The sequence below is a fragment of the Vanacampus margaritifer genome, chromosome 4, assembly GCF_051991255.1.
Source record: "Vanacampus margaritifer isolate UIUO_Vmar chromosome 4, RoL_Vmar_1.0, whole genome shotgun sequence".
Classification (NCBI taxonomy): Eukaryota; Metazoa; Chordata; class Actinopteri; order Syngnathiformes; family Syngnathidae; genus Vanacampus; species Vanacampus margaritifer.
The window spans coordinates 30389075-30405575 of NC_135435.1; positions in this window are offsets into that span (position 1 = coordinate 30389075).

Sequence of the window (16501 nt, forward strand, 5' to 3'; positions counted from 1 at the left end):
GATAAATGCTGACGCACCATGTTTGCTTTGAACTCCTTTCCTCTCTGTCTTACCCGTTTTGTCATCTTTATCTTGTTTTATTTTTCACCTTTCAGTGTTTGTTGATTAAGAATCCTCATCCATCTCACAGAGAAGCGCCAGACAGACCGGCAACGCCGTCACCGGGGATTACTGATAGATTACGCCGCACCGCGTTTGTGTTTACGAGACGCTAGGATTCATCACATTGTCTATAGCAGGGCTTGGTAAAACTTTTGGGATCTTACAGGGTCCTTTCCAAGGTCCCCCTCAGAATCCTAACACCAATTGAACCCAGCTACTACGTTGTGAGAATTAACAAGTTGCTATTGTGGGGGGGAAAAAGGAATCAATTAAAAGGAATCAATTAAAAGGAATCGATTAAAGTATTTTTTGTTAGAATAGAGGCGCATTTTTGAACAAAAACGTATTTTGTCGAGGTAATTTTTTTTTTCATATTTTAACAAGCGAATTTCAAAAATATATTTGTATGTCTTTATTCTGAAAAAGATGCATTTATCCACTAAAAGAGTAGGAATAATTCTCTAACAAATTGTACATATTGGTCTAAACCATAATACACTTTTTGATTTTGAAAGACAACTTGATTGACGGAGGGATGTCACATTTATGACACAATAAATTGGGTTTGCTATGTTTATGGGTGTGTCACTCCTCAAATGTACAGTCGCGATGCACTTTTTGAAATAATAGCAAATAAACGCTTTTGCCCAAAAGTCCAGGGAGACCCGGGTCTGAGAATTGATCTGCAATCCAATACAAAGCCAAAGAACAAGCAAAACACACACACACGCACACACACACACACACACACACACACACACACACACACACACACACACACACACACACACACACACACACACACACACCTTAATCCTTTGATGCCCGCTGACCTTCTGCAAAGTCGCCCGACAGTGAAAACTTTACATTTCTCGTTGAGTGCGTCAGTGTGCTGCGGTGACGTGTGTTGAAAATGTCTAAAAATACTTTTGGTCTTTGAACCGCTTGCCGAGCCCCAGTGTTTGCCCGATGATCTTTTGGCTCGCCGTCGGAGCTCTGAAAGCACATAATGGCCGGGGGAACGTTCTCAGGAAACAGAAAAAGGCTTCCTGCTCCGGGGGACTGAAATGAGATCACTTCACGATCTCGGCGCGAGCCGCCAGATGTACGGAGCAAAGACGTAATGAAGTCAAGTATTGACAGTTCCGAGTTTACGTCACAAGTCAAAATGGCCGCCAACTCGGTGAAAGGAAGCTCATTGAAAAGTGTTGGATTTTGGAACCTTGTCATTTGATTCGAGAGGATTATTTTGATTTCAAAATGGGATGAAATGTCCTTGGTTGGCCGTTGACGTGTGTTGCTCGACAGGCTCCCACCGTGACATCATTGCTATCCATTAGCCTGTCATTGTTAGCATTAAGCTAACAGACTTGATTCAGGAAAAGTTGCGCTTCTATTAAAGACACAACCTGAATTCTGTTTGTTTAATGTGGAAAATGTCCCTCTCCTGTTTGTTGTAAGACGTTCGCCCGCCGCGATATGCCATCCTGTTCATTTCCCTCCACACGGAGACGTGTGTTCGATTACCATCTGCTCGTCTTGCTAGCGCCCCCTCGGGCGTTGCACTGTCCACCCCCATTAGGAGAACCAAAGCAAATGTTTGCTAGCGTAAACCACAAGGGAGCGTCTTCTTGGTGAGCGTGTTAAGTACAGTAAAAAAAAAAAAACACCACAACCAGCAGTTGCAGTCTGAAGCATTCGGCAAAACTGTGTTAGCGTAAACAATAGCTGACGACTTTGCTAAGGTGTGTTTGTGACCCCCCCCAAAAAATAAATAATTCTTTAATTTGTTTTTGTTAACATGTCACCAAATAACTTTATACATGCGACACGGATAGGATTAAGTTGTAATATCTGTGATAACCTTCCGTTAAATACAGATAAAGGTTGACAGAATCTTTGACCTTTTGGCATTAGACTGCATTTCACCTAATTGTGAATGACAAGAATGTTGCAGTAGTTCCATTTAAGGTTGCATTTAGTGTAGATTTTTGGGTTAGGTTAGAATAAATGATGATGGCTTGGTGTTAGGTTACAGGTTAACTGGCTCGGAGTTTGGGTTCATGATTAACTGGTTTGGGATTTGGTTACGCATTAGGATTAACTGATCAGGCTTTAAAGTAGCACTTAGGAACTTTTTAAACATAATCGAATCTTTTCATAACTCTTCTGATGAAACATCGACTTAAAACTAGTTGAATGGTTCCTTTGCCATGGCTGGAGGGGGTCGCTATCATTTTTACTGGCACTTAGCAACTTTAAGGAGGATGGTAGGAACACTGCCGCATAAAAAACTACAAATGTGCTGACGTCACTTCCCCTTTTCCCATTCATTACAAAGATGGAAGTCAATTTGAACGTCGATGCACGATTACTGCTTTCATGGCAGAAGCTGCAAAACAACTGCAAAGTTTTGTCTGAGGAGACAAAAAAGATGAAAGGAAGCTACCCGGATAAAAGGACAGTCAAAGATCAACATTCGTCCCACTTTCACTCGCTGGCATGAGCTAAAAAAAACGACGCAATGCGCTTGTCCTCATGGGAAATGTGGTCTGCCTTCAGGCATAACATTACTGCTTTTGTCCATATGGCGCCGCCATAATCAACGTAAACTGAAAGTTCCTTAGTGTTGCTTTAAGGAAAGGATGAACTGGTTTGAGTTATGAGTTTGGACTCAAATTTTACCTTTTGGGTTGACTGATGACTCTTTAAAACAGGGGTCTGTTCCTCAAGAGCCCCTAGCCAGCCTGTTTTCCATGTCTCCCTTCTCCAACACACCTGAATCAAACAAACAGGATCGCTCTCAGGCCTCTGCAGAGCCTGCTACTGAGCTGATCATTTGATCTGGGTGTGTTGGAGGAGGGAAACATGGAAAACAGGTGGGGAAGGGGCTCTTGATTTCCGGACTTGGAGAATCACTGGGAGGATCTTCCATTAAAATTCAAATGGAGGAGGAGCAGGAAGCGGCAGGGTGCGATTGATTGACCCGTTCAAATGTTGGTCAGCATCCAGTAGGCGCCATCACCGCCGTCACCCTCGTCACCTCCTTCACCCTCCACCCGCCCCGTCTGGATGATCTGCCGTGAGCCCGGCCAGCTGTCATCGTCTCCCAGCGGAGCGCTCGCGCATATGGCGGAATTATCATATCAAACCTGCTTGGCATCAAACGCTTGGATTAGCCAACATCAAGCACGCTAACCTCTGCCTTGAACGCCGGCGCTCTCAACATCAACATTTAAAGTCCTTTCCAGTTGCAAATGTTACATTTTTCAACTAGAACTTTTTTTTTTCAGAAGAAATTTTATTGTTACCAGGTCCAATTTTTAAGAGTTTAAATTTTTATGGTTGAAATTTTCTCTCTTTTTTTTCCCCAATTAGTGGGTTCACCTTTCAAAAATGTTAATTTTTTTACCAGTTGAACATTTTTTAGTGTTCTTGATAAAATTTGTAATATATTATAATATAATAATAATATAATATAATATATAATATAATATAATATTAGTTGAAGCATTACATTTGTTAAATATTTGTTTAGACTTTTCCAGCCACATTTTTAACTCTACATTAATATTTTTGTGATTTCCTAGTGGAATTTGTTGAGTTTCCGCTAATACTAAAAAATAAAGCTAATAATAAAAAATAAAGCTAATAATAAAAACAGAACTAGTTGGCAAAAACGAACGAATGAATGAATGAATGAATGAATGAATGAATTTTATTTTTGAAACACACACACACATATATATATATATATATATATATATATATATATATATATATATATATATATATATATATATATATATATATATATATATATATATATATATATATATATAAATAAAACAAGAGAGAGAAAAAAGATATACTCAAAGATATTAAAAATCATATAAAACAAAAATCTAACCTATACACATGTTTGAAAAAAATCAAACAAACAACAAAAATCAAGAGAGCAAAATCACTGCCAACTAAGTTCGAACACACTCGAAATTCATATAGAGCTACTAATTGGCACAACAATAACAAAAAACGCCTTCTGTTACAACTGATGAAGAACATTATAACCAATAACTATGTACTATTATCACCTCTAGCATTATTATTATTATTATTATTATTGTTATGATGACTATTTACATTAAAACAAAAGAATGGAGAATTGTAGTTACGATCGACCAAATTTGAAGATGTCAGAATTTGAACGATTGGGAGCTGCCAATCTTCCATGACGTCTGATTCCGCCATTTTGCAGGGTCTCTGTATGAAAATGCCATTTTAAGACACCACAAACGCCGAATGCCACTTTGAATTCTGAAGCTTCTCAGAGGCAGCAAAGGAGCCATTTTTGTTCCACGATACATTCTGCGGAATAAAGTTAATGCATTTTCAAGTGCTATGCAGCTAATGAGCTTGTTCGCGTTCCCTGGTGACGAGCATAGCCCCCAATTCTTCACTTTTAAGCGTCATTAATCTCGTACTAGCGCTACAGGTGTCCCCGAAAAATGCACAATAATTAGCAACAAGGGTCTTTTGGTTTGTAGCCACTTTGGGCCTGAGTGGAAATGAATGCTGGGATATAGTTTGGGAACGTGAGTGGACATAATGACATTGAACGTAAAATAGCAATGTTCTCAAGTACTACTTTTTTTCAGAAACAACAAAAAACAACAACTTTATTCTAATCTGAATTTAAATTTTGAGGGTGTCAAGTCAAAATTGCTCATTACAATATATGTTGTATACAGCCCCACTCGTCCAGTGCCTCTTAACTCTTTGACTGCCAAAAACGTTAAATAACGTTTAGTAAAATCCTATGGAGGAGTGCCAAAGACGTTAAAAGACGTTTGTTTCAAAACAGAGGTGAAACTAACCATTTTCTATTGTTGATTACTGAAAAACGGAATAAGGTAGAAACAAACTTTTTTTTCTGATGAAAGATGATAGTTCAATCTTTCATTTGGTAGTATGTGTGTTTCCATAGTCCAAACACATAATTTTCTATGGACCTTGAAAGATCAGTCAAAATGCTTAAAATCGGCTGGCACCCACGGCATCCCTTTTCTGAAAACGTCTGGCAGTCAAAGAGTTAATTATTTGTTGCCCCCCCCCCCCCCCACACACACACACACACAGGAAAAAGAAAACATATCCCCCTGCCCCGCAAGTCTCTGCGTTTGTCTATAAAATTGTTGTAAGTACACCTCTGCAGAGGAGCGAATACTCTCTGCGCACTCAATGAAAGCATGAAAGCATCACTGCCATCTACTGCAGTGGATGTGCAATTGCACTCTTTTGTAGTGTGGGTAAAAAACTTTTTTTTTTTTTTTTTAAACGTGCCCCTCTGATATCGCAAAGGGGGGCCGCCCTCTATTTGAGAAGGACTTCACTGGTACTAAACATGGCAATTTATATTGTGGTTGTAGAATATGAATTAAGCAGCCAAATCTACCCTTAAGCGTTTCACAAGGCGGCCATTTTGCCACTTGCTGACCACTGAAAATGACATCACATTTGTAACAACCAATCATGGTTGGCTTAGCTTGCAAATGTGACCAAACTCACAAAACGGGTATTCCACTGACTTCCCTGTTAATACATTTTAAATAAATATTTTAAAGTATTTTATTATACATTCATTTTATTATTTTTTTTTTTTGGGGGGGTGGGGGGGGCTTAAATACTTGAATGTTTATACAGTGTTCAGTAAGAGTACATCATTCATCTTGAAAAAAGTCAGTTCTTCCAGTATAAAATGTTCTGTTTGTTTATTTATTTATTTATTTATGACCAATTTCTATTTTTCACTTTACCTAGTAAAAAATTTGAGATTTTTACAAGGTGACACCCCCCCAACCCCCCCTTTACCCAATTTCCCAATTGAAAAAAAATTTTTTTTCCAAATCATTTTAAAGTTTTTATTTTACCGTTGAAAAAAAATAGCAATAGAAAAAAATTGCTTCTTTGACTAAATGATCAGTTTGAACCTCTTAAAATGTATTTCATTTCATTTTCAAGTGTCATCTTTTCATTTTGTGAGGCAAAAAAAAAAAAATTCCTGTTAATTAGCAACATGGATTATGCGGTTTGTAGCCACTTTGAGCCCGAGTGGAAATGAATGTGGAGATCCGGTTCTCTGAGTTGGAATGTGAGTGGACGTGCTCATTTTCACTCATGGTGGGGTGTGCACATATGGTGGCTGGGGGGGGGGGGGGGGTTTAAAGGTGTTCAAAGAAGAGCGAGAAGCCCTTTTCTTTTTTGTTTGGCCATCTCATTTCCCTGGAGGTCTCATTTGGCGGGGAAGTGATGTGATTAGCTCGGCTCCTCGGGAGTCGTTCTCGTGGGAGTCCCGGCTCAGGGCTTCACTTGAATCTCCATCAGCGGATGAATGAGACAAATTATTATTCTTTCAAAAGAAATATAGAGAAGCTGTTTTTCAAATCTTTCAGATGAGTCGAGATCTCTTCTTCGTCTTCCTCGCCACACTGGCCACGAATATGAATGAATGGCACTAATATGCTATACAGTAACTTCAGATGTCTGACGTGGAAGGATGGGAATATTTTTTAATTTATTTTTTACTATAAACTGCTTTGTAAAATGTTAAAAACGTTTCTGTTAATATAAAACTATATATATATATATATATATATATATATGGTGTTGTTGAGGCGCTTCGTCCTTGCTTCTCAATGCAAATGTGTTTGCATGCGCTGCCTCGTGGGACTTTTGTTTGTCAGGTGATCCTAACGTGACCGGATTGGTCGCCGCACACACGCTGACACCATGACTATTTTTAAAACGACCGCGCTCATTGAGCACGTGTGCGCGCTTGTTGTAAACACTTACAATGCTTATACTTATACACGCATGGACAAAATTGTTGATATCTATCTTTTTAATAAAAAAAACAAAAAAACAGTAATAATAAATGAAAATAATGTAACAAAAAAAAGCGATCGCCGAAGAAATTGAAGTGAACTCCACACTCTAAAAACAGTTGGCAATTGGGTCAAAAAGGGACCGACCCAACTAATTTGGGTTATTCAAATAACCCAGGAAGTTGGGTCAAATAAATAACCTACAAACAACACCCCAAAAATGTGTTGCTGTGTGGGTTATTAATTTAATTTGGCTCAACCTTTTGGGTTAAATAGCTCCAAAAAATCATTTCAATTGGGTTATTCAATTACCCCAAAAAGTTAGGTGAAAATGGATAACCCACAAACAACCTAAAAAAAAAAAAGTTTGCTTTGTGTGTTATTAATTTTTGGGGTTAAATGACTCAAAAAGTTGATTTGAATAATTTTGGGGGACACAATTCAATTGGGTTTTTCAATTAATAACCTACAACCTACAAATAGCATCAAAAAAAGGTAAATGTGTGTGTTATAAATTTTTGGGTTAAATAACTCAAAAAGTTAGGTCGGCTCATTTTTGACCCAATTTTAATTGGGTTATTTAATCAACCCAAAAGTGGAGTCAAATTAAGAACCCACAAAGCAATGCCAACACACTGGGTTGATTTGTGGGTTATTAATTGAACAAAAAGTTGGGTCAAATAAAAATGAATTCAAGTTACCAATTGTAATTTGACACAACTTTTTTTGATTGTTAAATTAACAACCCATTTATAATAACAAATTTTAGGTTATTTCGTCAGTTATTCATTTGAGTTATTTAACCATAAGAGTTGGGTCAGTCCATTCTTGACCCAATTTGGGTTATTTTTGACCCAAATGCTTTTAGAGTGCAGGGTCATGATGATGATGCTGATTATTCTATTTATTTATTTATTTATTTTTTGCCAAATTGCATGTTGACAAACCACAAATATTCTTGGAAAATGTCCTGTGGACAGATGAGACAAAACTCGATTATTATTATTATTTTTTTTTTTGTCAATGCACATCAACTCAACAATTGAGCATAGCAAGAAAGACGAACACGGTCCCTACTGTGAAATATGGAGGAGGTCCCGTTACGTTGTGGGGCAACATCCGGCACAGCAGCGACATTCTCGAGAAATGTGCTGCCCAGTGTTGGAAATGTTGGCCTCTGGACCGAAGAATGAGTCATAGAGCTACTTTGTGTCGAAAATGTTGATTTACGAGCAGACAGACGGGATCAACACGACACTTTTGAGCCCGCGAGGACGTCGACTCTCGCGTAGATATTTATTGGCTTTTCGCACCACGCCAGTAAAAAAGTGCATTATGCGTCCCAGATAAGTGAGCAGCACACCGAGGGAGGATCGAGTGTGCGCCGGCGTGTACGTTTGCATGGCGACGTCAAGCAGCAGCGCCAGCGAACACAAATCAATCGCGATGATTAATATGATGATGTTCGATGCTGGAGCCCGCCGCGGGACAGCGATAGTCTTGATGTCGCTCTGTGCCCCCTCGGACCTCACACGCAACAACAAAAGTGCTCTTTTGATGACTTTGATGGTCACAATCTCAGCGCAAAGGATCGTCCACGTTTTTATGGTTTTGCCTCATTCCGAAATGTGCTACTTTCTGTTTTGGGCCCTGAAATTTCAATACACGACTTCCGTTAGATGCCATTTTTGCACATTTGTCGTAGTTGATTATAAAGCAATTTGAGTCAGTCAATTAATTGATGACATCATTGATATTTCATCAGCGTTGAAAACAAATGATACTATAAATCTTTAAAATGGCAGCCTCGAGTCTTTTGGAATACTCTGAAAAGGTTTGGGTCAAACATTGCGCAATAAAGTAAGGTATGTTTGGGGGACACCGAAATTAATTAATTAAAGATGTGAATATCAATACAATTTTAGAAACGTTTATCAAGAATTACAAAAGCAAACTCACACGATGTCATCGCATGGCGCAGTCACTTCCTGGTCTTCTTCTTCTTCTTGCTGGATCACATATCTATGGTGTATAGCGCCACCTACAGCGGCGGAGTCTCCCTCTCAATATTTGCCAAAGAAGAACAGATGGAAGCGGGCACAAGTCGCATGCCCGTTTTGCGCATTTTCTCGAAATTTGCTTACATTTTTTTTTCAAAACTATTGGATGGAAACCTGACTATTGAATAAGAAAGTGGACTCAGCCCCTTTTTGACCCAACATTGTTAACTCATTCACTGCCATTGACGGCTATAGACGTCAAAAATTCATTTGAACTATTTCTATTGGTTAAATTTTTTCTCCACTTGTTAACAAGAATATAAAAACCTAGAAAAAATTATTGTTCATTTTGAACAGCTAAAAATTGTTTTAAGTAATCATCACTTAACTATTGAAGTAATCCAATTAATTACAATTAAAACATTTAATCACCTGATGCGATAAAAAAGAATAGAAAAGATTATTAAAAATTAGGGGCGTCAGGTGATTTTTTTATTTTTTTATTGTAATTAATTGCATGACTCCACTAGTTAACGCACGAATAATCACAAATTTTATATCTGTTCTAAATGTACAATATTTTTTCCCCCTAGGTATTCATACTCTTGTTAACAAAAGTGAAAACAAATGTTAAACTAATAGAAATAGTTCAAATGAATTTTTGATGTCTATAGCCGTCAATGGCAGTGAATGAGTTAAGATGTTGTTTGTCTGTTTGTGTGGTGCGGTCCAGTCCCCGCCTCTGCCCAAGGTCAGCTGGGATCGGCTCCTCCTGACCTTTGCGACCCGAACAAAGAAGAGAAACGGAGGCTGCCTTTTAACGACAAGATGGCGAGTTGGACGAGGTGGGCTCGCGCCCCACCCGACGCGTCTTAATGTAAAATTGCCCGTCGCTCGCCGATGTATCATGTCGGCAAGCTTTTGTGGCGAGCCGCAATGAGCAATTCTCCACAGGCTGCAGCAGAAAGCGTTCACGGCGCAAAATGAAACTCCGAGCCGGTGGCTGATGGGATATTTATCCCGTCCAACCCCCCCCCCCCCCCTTTCATTTTTATCTCTTCTCGTCCCTCAGCACACTTTCCCATCAGTGACACTCTTTCACTTGAGCGACAGCAATGCGCGGCGCTCACCTCTCATATAGCGTGTCAGCCTTTTTCCATTTAAGGCGTGCACCTTTGGGGACTCGGCTGGAATGAAACGGCAGAGGCAAGCCTCCCTTTCACACAGGTGCGAAAGCAAGACACATTTTGCAAGATGTTTTTGCCGGGATGCTGCTCCACCTCAACTTTGCTTGGAATTTACATTTGCTGTTATTTTGCAACTTGGTGATTTTGTACTTCTTTGATTTTGTACTCCCCTCAGTACGATTTTTCCATTAGCATGACCAAATTTCGCCCTCGAAGAGAGAGAGAGAGAGAGAGAGAAAAAAAAAGCAAAAACACAAAGTGACTGTTTCGTTGCTCGCTGAACTGAAGTCCAGCGTGACGTACGTTGAGGATGCTGTCAAGCGCCCGCGCTAGATAACGAGCGGCGTGTTGATGTCTTGAACGATCGCCGCCCTGCCGTCGTCTCTTGCTCACTTTCTTATCGACAGTAAGCCGCATCGAGCGGAGCCAATCGAACCGAGGGAGGCGGGCGGGGGCGGGGCGCACGTCCACTGGAGTCATCAAGTGTGTGTGTGTGTGTGCGTGCGTGCGTGTGTCCAGCGCCAATCAATGGCGCCTTGGAGAGCAGGTGACTGCTTTGAAGGCAAGGTCACGAGTGGCTTTCTAATGAGAGCCATGAAAAAAGTGAAATATCTGGAAAAGGAAAGAGAGCAGTCATGTTGTTTTACAGCTAATATTTATTTTGTCTATTTTTTGTACATTATTTTCAAATATTTCTATTTTTGTCTTGTCTCCTCTCCATGGAATCTTCTAAATCTAGTTTAGCGTAGCTGTCTAGCAGCTAACATCGAGAAGCATTTTTCAGCAAATATTATATTTGTATTCTTGGTGAAAAATGTCTTATGATTTTTTTTCAGTGAAGCCTCAGGGAGCCGGACGACCTGTTGTAAGGCAAGGTCACCGGCGGCTTTCAAATGAGAGCGAGGTAAGGCACTTTGCGTCACGGCAAATAATGCAAGACGTGACGTATTTCATCAGACGCGTCCGTTGCCGTTAGCGTCTCGCAGGCCTCATCGCCCCTCAAGGCCGCGTCGATACGCACTCACGGCCAAGTGGATTCACGTCAACTTAGTAAAACACTTTCTCACGTACTCATTATTGTGCTTATAGTTATTTCCCCCCTCCCCCCATAGTACTAGCGTATATTTAATCTATTATTTTGATTATTATTTATATCTAAATTGTTAATTTTCATCAATTTAATGCATATTTGTGCATTTTTTCCATTATTTTTATTTATTTATATTTTTATCTTCTTCTTACCAGTTATTTGTGTATTTTAAACTTTTATTTGTCTATTTTCTTTTGTCTGTCTGTCATCTGTTATTTATGTAAAGTTGTAACATTTTTTTGCGGAATATTGCAGTATTTTTGGTCTAGATTTTTTCTCTCTATTACATTCTTGTTAAAAAAATATATATACATATATATATATATATATATATATAATATATATATATATATATATAATATATATATATGTATATAATATATATATAAATATAAATAAAATATATAAAATAATATAAATAATTATATAAATCTAAATATAAAATCTTCTTTAAATAATTACTGTACTTTATGTTTAAATGTTATTGACTGCACAAACTTTTCAATTTTCTACATTCTATGTAATTATGTTATGAGCGTATGTTTTCATAACGTGCAGTACTGTAGAGTGCTATTTTTCGAAGCAGGTCACGGCAACACTGTATTATTGTTTGGCGTTCACCCCTAACATTACTGTGCAGACGCAGACTTCTGTTCATATCGCTGAAAAAGACAGTGACAAATCATCGTTGAGCTGCGCCGCTTACACTGAAGAACAATGTGATTGTCATATAAATGTAAATTTGCCTTCCCTGTCTGACTCAAGTGACAACGTTGAAGATTTGGTGTGTGTGTGTGTGTGTGTGTTTGTGTGTGTGTGTGTGCTTGCTGTCATGTTTAGGATGACAGATAGCGCCGCTCCGCTCCAACCCGTCTTTGTATTATCATCCTGTAAACACTTTCTTTTTTGAAAAGCTTTCATCAAATCAAGCTGTGCTCCAATTCAAGGGCCGCATCCACCTGTTGCCGCTGCTGGCCACCATTTTATGGTATGCGATGTTGTGATTGTCAAGACCATTGAAATGTCATTCTCAAGAACACAAAGTCTCAAAACATGACATAAAACCAAGGCTCGAATGAAGCGGTTTGCGAGGCAAAATCGGCATTTTGTGCTACATTGAATAGCAAAACGGAGAATTTCAGATGTCCCCAGCCCCCCCCATAATTGAACCGCCAAGAGGGTCCCAAAAAACTTTGCTAGGCATGTCGTGTAGTTGGAAGTCGAGGCAAGCGCCAGCTAGCTAGCTAGCATTAGCTTGGGCTGGCTACATGTGCGGCTAAACACATTGATGAGTCGCTCTAAAGTCAGTTACATCGCCTCTAAGATACACTTCCTACATGAAGAAAGACTGAAAAGCTATGCTACATGCTACATGCTACATGCTAAGCTAAACTAAGACTGACGTGAAATAGGAATGAGGTGCCTGGGTGACCAAATACACTTTTCATAGGCTCTCAACATCTTAAAGCAGAGCGTATACAACTTTAAACAGCAAAATAGCAAGATTTGCTACGCTACACAGCTAAATGAAACCGTAAACAAAATTGTTACATTCTGGCATACTTCGGCCAATAAGCTGAAATGTATACGATTTTTACAATTTATTTGTTGTCCCGTAGTCCTGATTTTGACTTTTGAAATCTGCACCATAAATGTTCTTAAAATGACAGCGAAAACGTTATCTTTATAAAAAAAAATAAAAAATTTACTAAAGGACCATACAACCTATTCAGAAATACTAAGTTTCAACAAAAATAAAATTTGTGTTTGAAATTCTCCCACTGAAAATGTTTCTTGACAAGAAAGTAATAGAAATATAGTGAAACCGGACGTCCCCCATTGTTACGTTCGTACTTGATTGTTGTTACAATGAGATGTCGCAATCGTCACGTTTGCTATGTTTGAAAGTAGCATTTGTTGGCAACATAAATATAGAAAGAATGTTTCAATTCTCAGTCGCATCTCAGTCCGCGGTCTTGAATCTGTGCAGGGTCCAGTAAAACCTTCAGCCTATCGGAGCATTCTGGAGCCGAATGGTGCTGCTACTATCAGAAAGCAAATTCTGGATGACGTGCTGGGGCTGCTTTGCTACATCCGGCACTTCACTCTGTGTGGGCTAATATCAACTCTCCAGTCTATCGTGCTCGGTCCCAGTTGTGTTCTTGGAATCCTTTGCTAGCAAAGCATTGCGTAGCTGTGATCTGTGAGAGTAAACGCTGACCTTGAGTCGGTCTTGCCGAGGGGTCCGGAGCCCCCCCGGAGCACCGAGGTGAATAAGAGGCGCTGTCAACATGAGCGATGTGCTTAGGCGCCGTCGTTCGCAAGCCATCACTCTCCACTGGACACTTGGAAAAAGCAACATGTGAAACAATATGAGATGTTTACGTTTGACATTGCTGCAAACGGGAAGTGGCCGCGTGACATTTCATCCGGTCCATCATGAGACAACACAGCCTTTTATTGCTCGCGGTGCTCTATTTGGCATTTGCTCCAAACTTCCTCGGGGCCCCACGCGGCTGTTTATTAGTGTCGGGGCGGGGGTGGTTGGCCAAACGGCGTTTAATTTAACTGCGTACGCATTTCACGCCGGCGTGGTAAAATATGGAGATTTACACGGGCGTTTGAGTCACTTCAACCGCCGCTTTAAATCTCCACGCGGCAAGAGTAGCAGCCCCTCGGAGAGCGCCGTAAAAGTCAGAGTGCGGCGAAAATGGAAGCCCGACGCCGCGGGAGGCCACGCTGCAGCAACATTACACGAGGGGGTGGTGGGGGGTGGGGGGTGATGACATGCTATTAGAACCCACACCACAGCGTTGATATGTTTATATGTTTGTACTTGGGAATTCTGACTTTTTTAGAAGAATTTTTTGGCTCAACAACATTTGGCTGTGGGGGGAAAATGTTAAAAAAAAAGTTATAGGCCGGAACATTTCAAAAATTCAAGAATTTTTTTTTTTTAAAATATGTGAAAATACACTTTTTCTCAGAAGACAAATACTTTTTAGCCACTACTGTTTTCCACAAATTAAAATTAAAAATAAAATCCCTATAATTTCCCCTTTTGTTTGTGTCATACATTTTCACGTTTTCCCGCAAGATTATATTATTTTCTATTGCGATGACAACTTTGCTCTTTAAAAAATGAAACTTTTTTTGTAGGGAATTTATTCTGAATTTTTTTTTTTTTACCTAAAAATGAAATTCCAATTTTATTCTTATACAATTTTTCTTGGAAGAAATTAAACTAAAATACTTTATTTCTCAAAGGTTTTGTTTTCTGGACAAAAAATACTCTTTTTTTTTGTTTTTGCCCTGTGTATTTTAAAACTGTAAATGTACACATTTTTCAAGGTAACGTTTAGCTCTGATTTTTTTGTGTAAAAAAATCACAACTTTTAAAATCTCACATTCTAAAAATGAGACATTTTTCTTGATCCTAATCTAAATAAAACGACATCACAAGAGTATTCTTGTTAAGTTGAAACTATCTTCCCCTTTCCAATCTTTCAAGTTGCAACTTATTTGGAAGAAATGTTTGTAATTGAATATTTTTCTTTAAAAATTCAACAGCTTGTGAAGATGAAAAACCCAGAAAACAGGTGAGCCGCGCTGAGCCCTGAGCAACTGTGATGTCATTTTCAGTCGACAGCAAAATGGCCGCCCTCTGAGATGGTGAATCCTGCGACTTATATTTCCACAAACGCAATATTAATCAGAATACCAAGTTTACTGGTGGGCGCTTAAAATATATTATTGTGAAGAAAATGTTTGACTTTGACTCCATGTTTCTGTATTTGTGTACGTTTTTTGTTTTTGTGTTGCTTATTGCTGCAACACTGGAGTGGCTCAAACGACCACAGACGAATTCCTCTTGTCCTGCGATCGCGCTTCTCCTTTATCGGCTCTTGTGATGCGAACAGTTTTCAGGTTTGCAAACTGTTCAAGTGTTTGTATGTCTTCTTTCTTTCTTGACGTTGACTTCCGGTGACACCCGCAGCCTCTTTGGCTTCCACGCTAAAATGACGAATGGTGCCGCCTGTCAGCCAACATCTGTTCTCCTTCCTCAAGCTGGGCGAGCCGCGCTCACGCACGCACGCCACCGCGCAAGATATCCAACCCATCGCGGGGGCGCAAGCAACACTTTCAGCCCCTCCAGCCGCGTTTGGCCAACAACAATCATAGAGTGGCTATCGATTTTGATAGCCTGATCCCTCCAAGGACGTCCACTTTTCATGTTCGTTCTCGGGTGCAAACCTCGAGTGCTTTTGTTTGTTTTTCTTGTATTGAAAAGGTTGCAGGGCATTAACAAAAAGAAGCATCAGTTGTGACTCTGAATCTTAAATCTTCAGATGATCAAAGCATTTTTGGGAGACAAACGTTGTGCTCCATGTTCTTGTTTATGTTCTGGGGCTGCTTTGCTGCATCCGGCGCGGGATGTCTTCAATCTGTTTTTCTTTTTTCTTAAACAGCAGCTTCTTTCTCGCCATTTTATGAATATGTTGGTAGACTTGTGTTTAACATTACAATCTACATTGTCAGACATTTTCCCATACTTTATTTCTTGTAGAGGTTCTCAGTAATGTAACTTTTAAACAAATCTTAAATGCATCATCAGATTCATATTTAAGAAACTTTATTAACAACATTAAGCTAGGAAAATGTATAATAATGAGAAACATTTACTTTATTGTGCGAATAAGTACTCACTTTACATGTATTGTTGCTCATACAGATACAACAGTACAGATACATATGATCCCTGGTACCAAAAAAGGCTCCCTTAGCGTAGTTTTATGTTATTTTATTTTTTGCAAAATTTCGAATTTTTGGTGTAAAAATCTAAAAACAGCAACTTAATGCTCAAAGTTTTTAAATGTTTATTTTTTCTCATAATTAAATTGTTTTTATGTTTTGTTTAGTTTTTTCCTCAGAATTGTCTGACTTGCTCTATTCTAGCACAATAGGTTATTTTTTTTCCTGTTAATTATGGAAAATAACACCAAAATTCTGAAACATGATTTCTTTGTACATTAAATTCAAAGACTTTTTGTAAGGAAAAACCAACAAAACTTTCAATTGTATGACTTTGTTCTTTGAAATTATTTTTTTATTTGAAAATTAAATTATTAAAAAACACACTAATGAATCTGGGGCTACAATAATAACTTTATTTACCAAAAAATACACATTTTACAAAGCAAATTCTGGTATTGTGATCTTTACTCTTCTAATAACTTT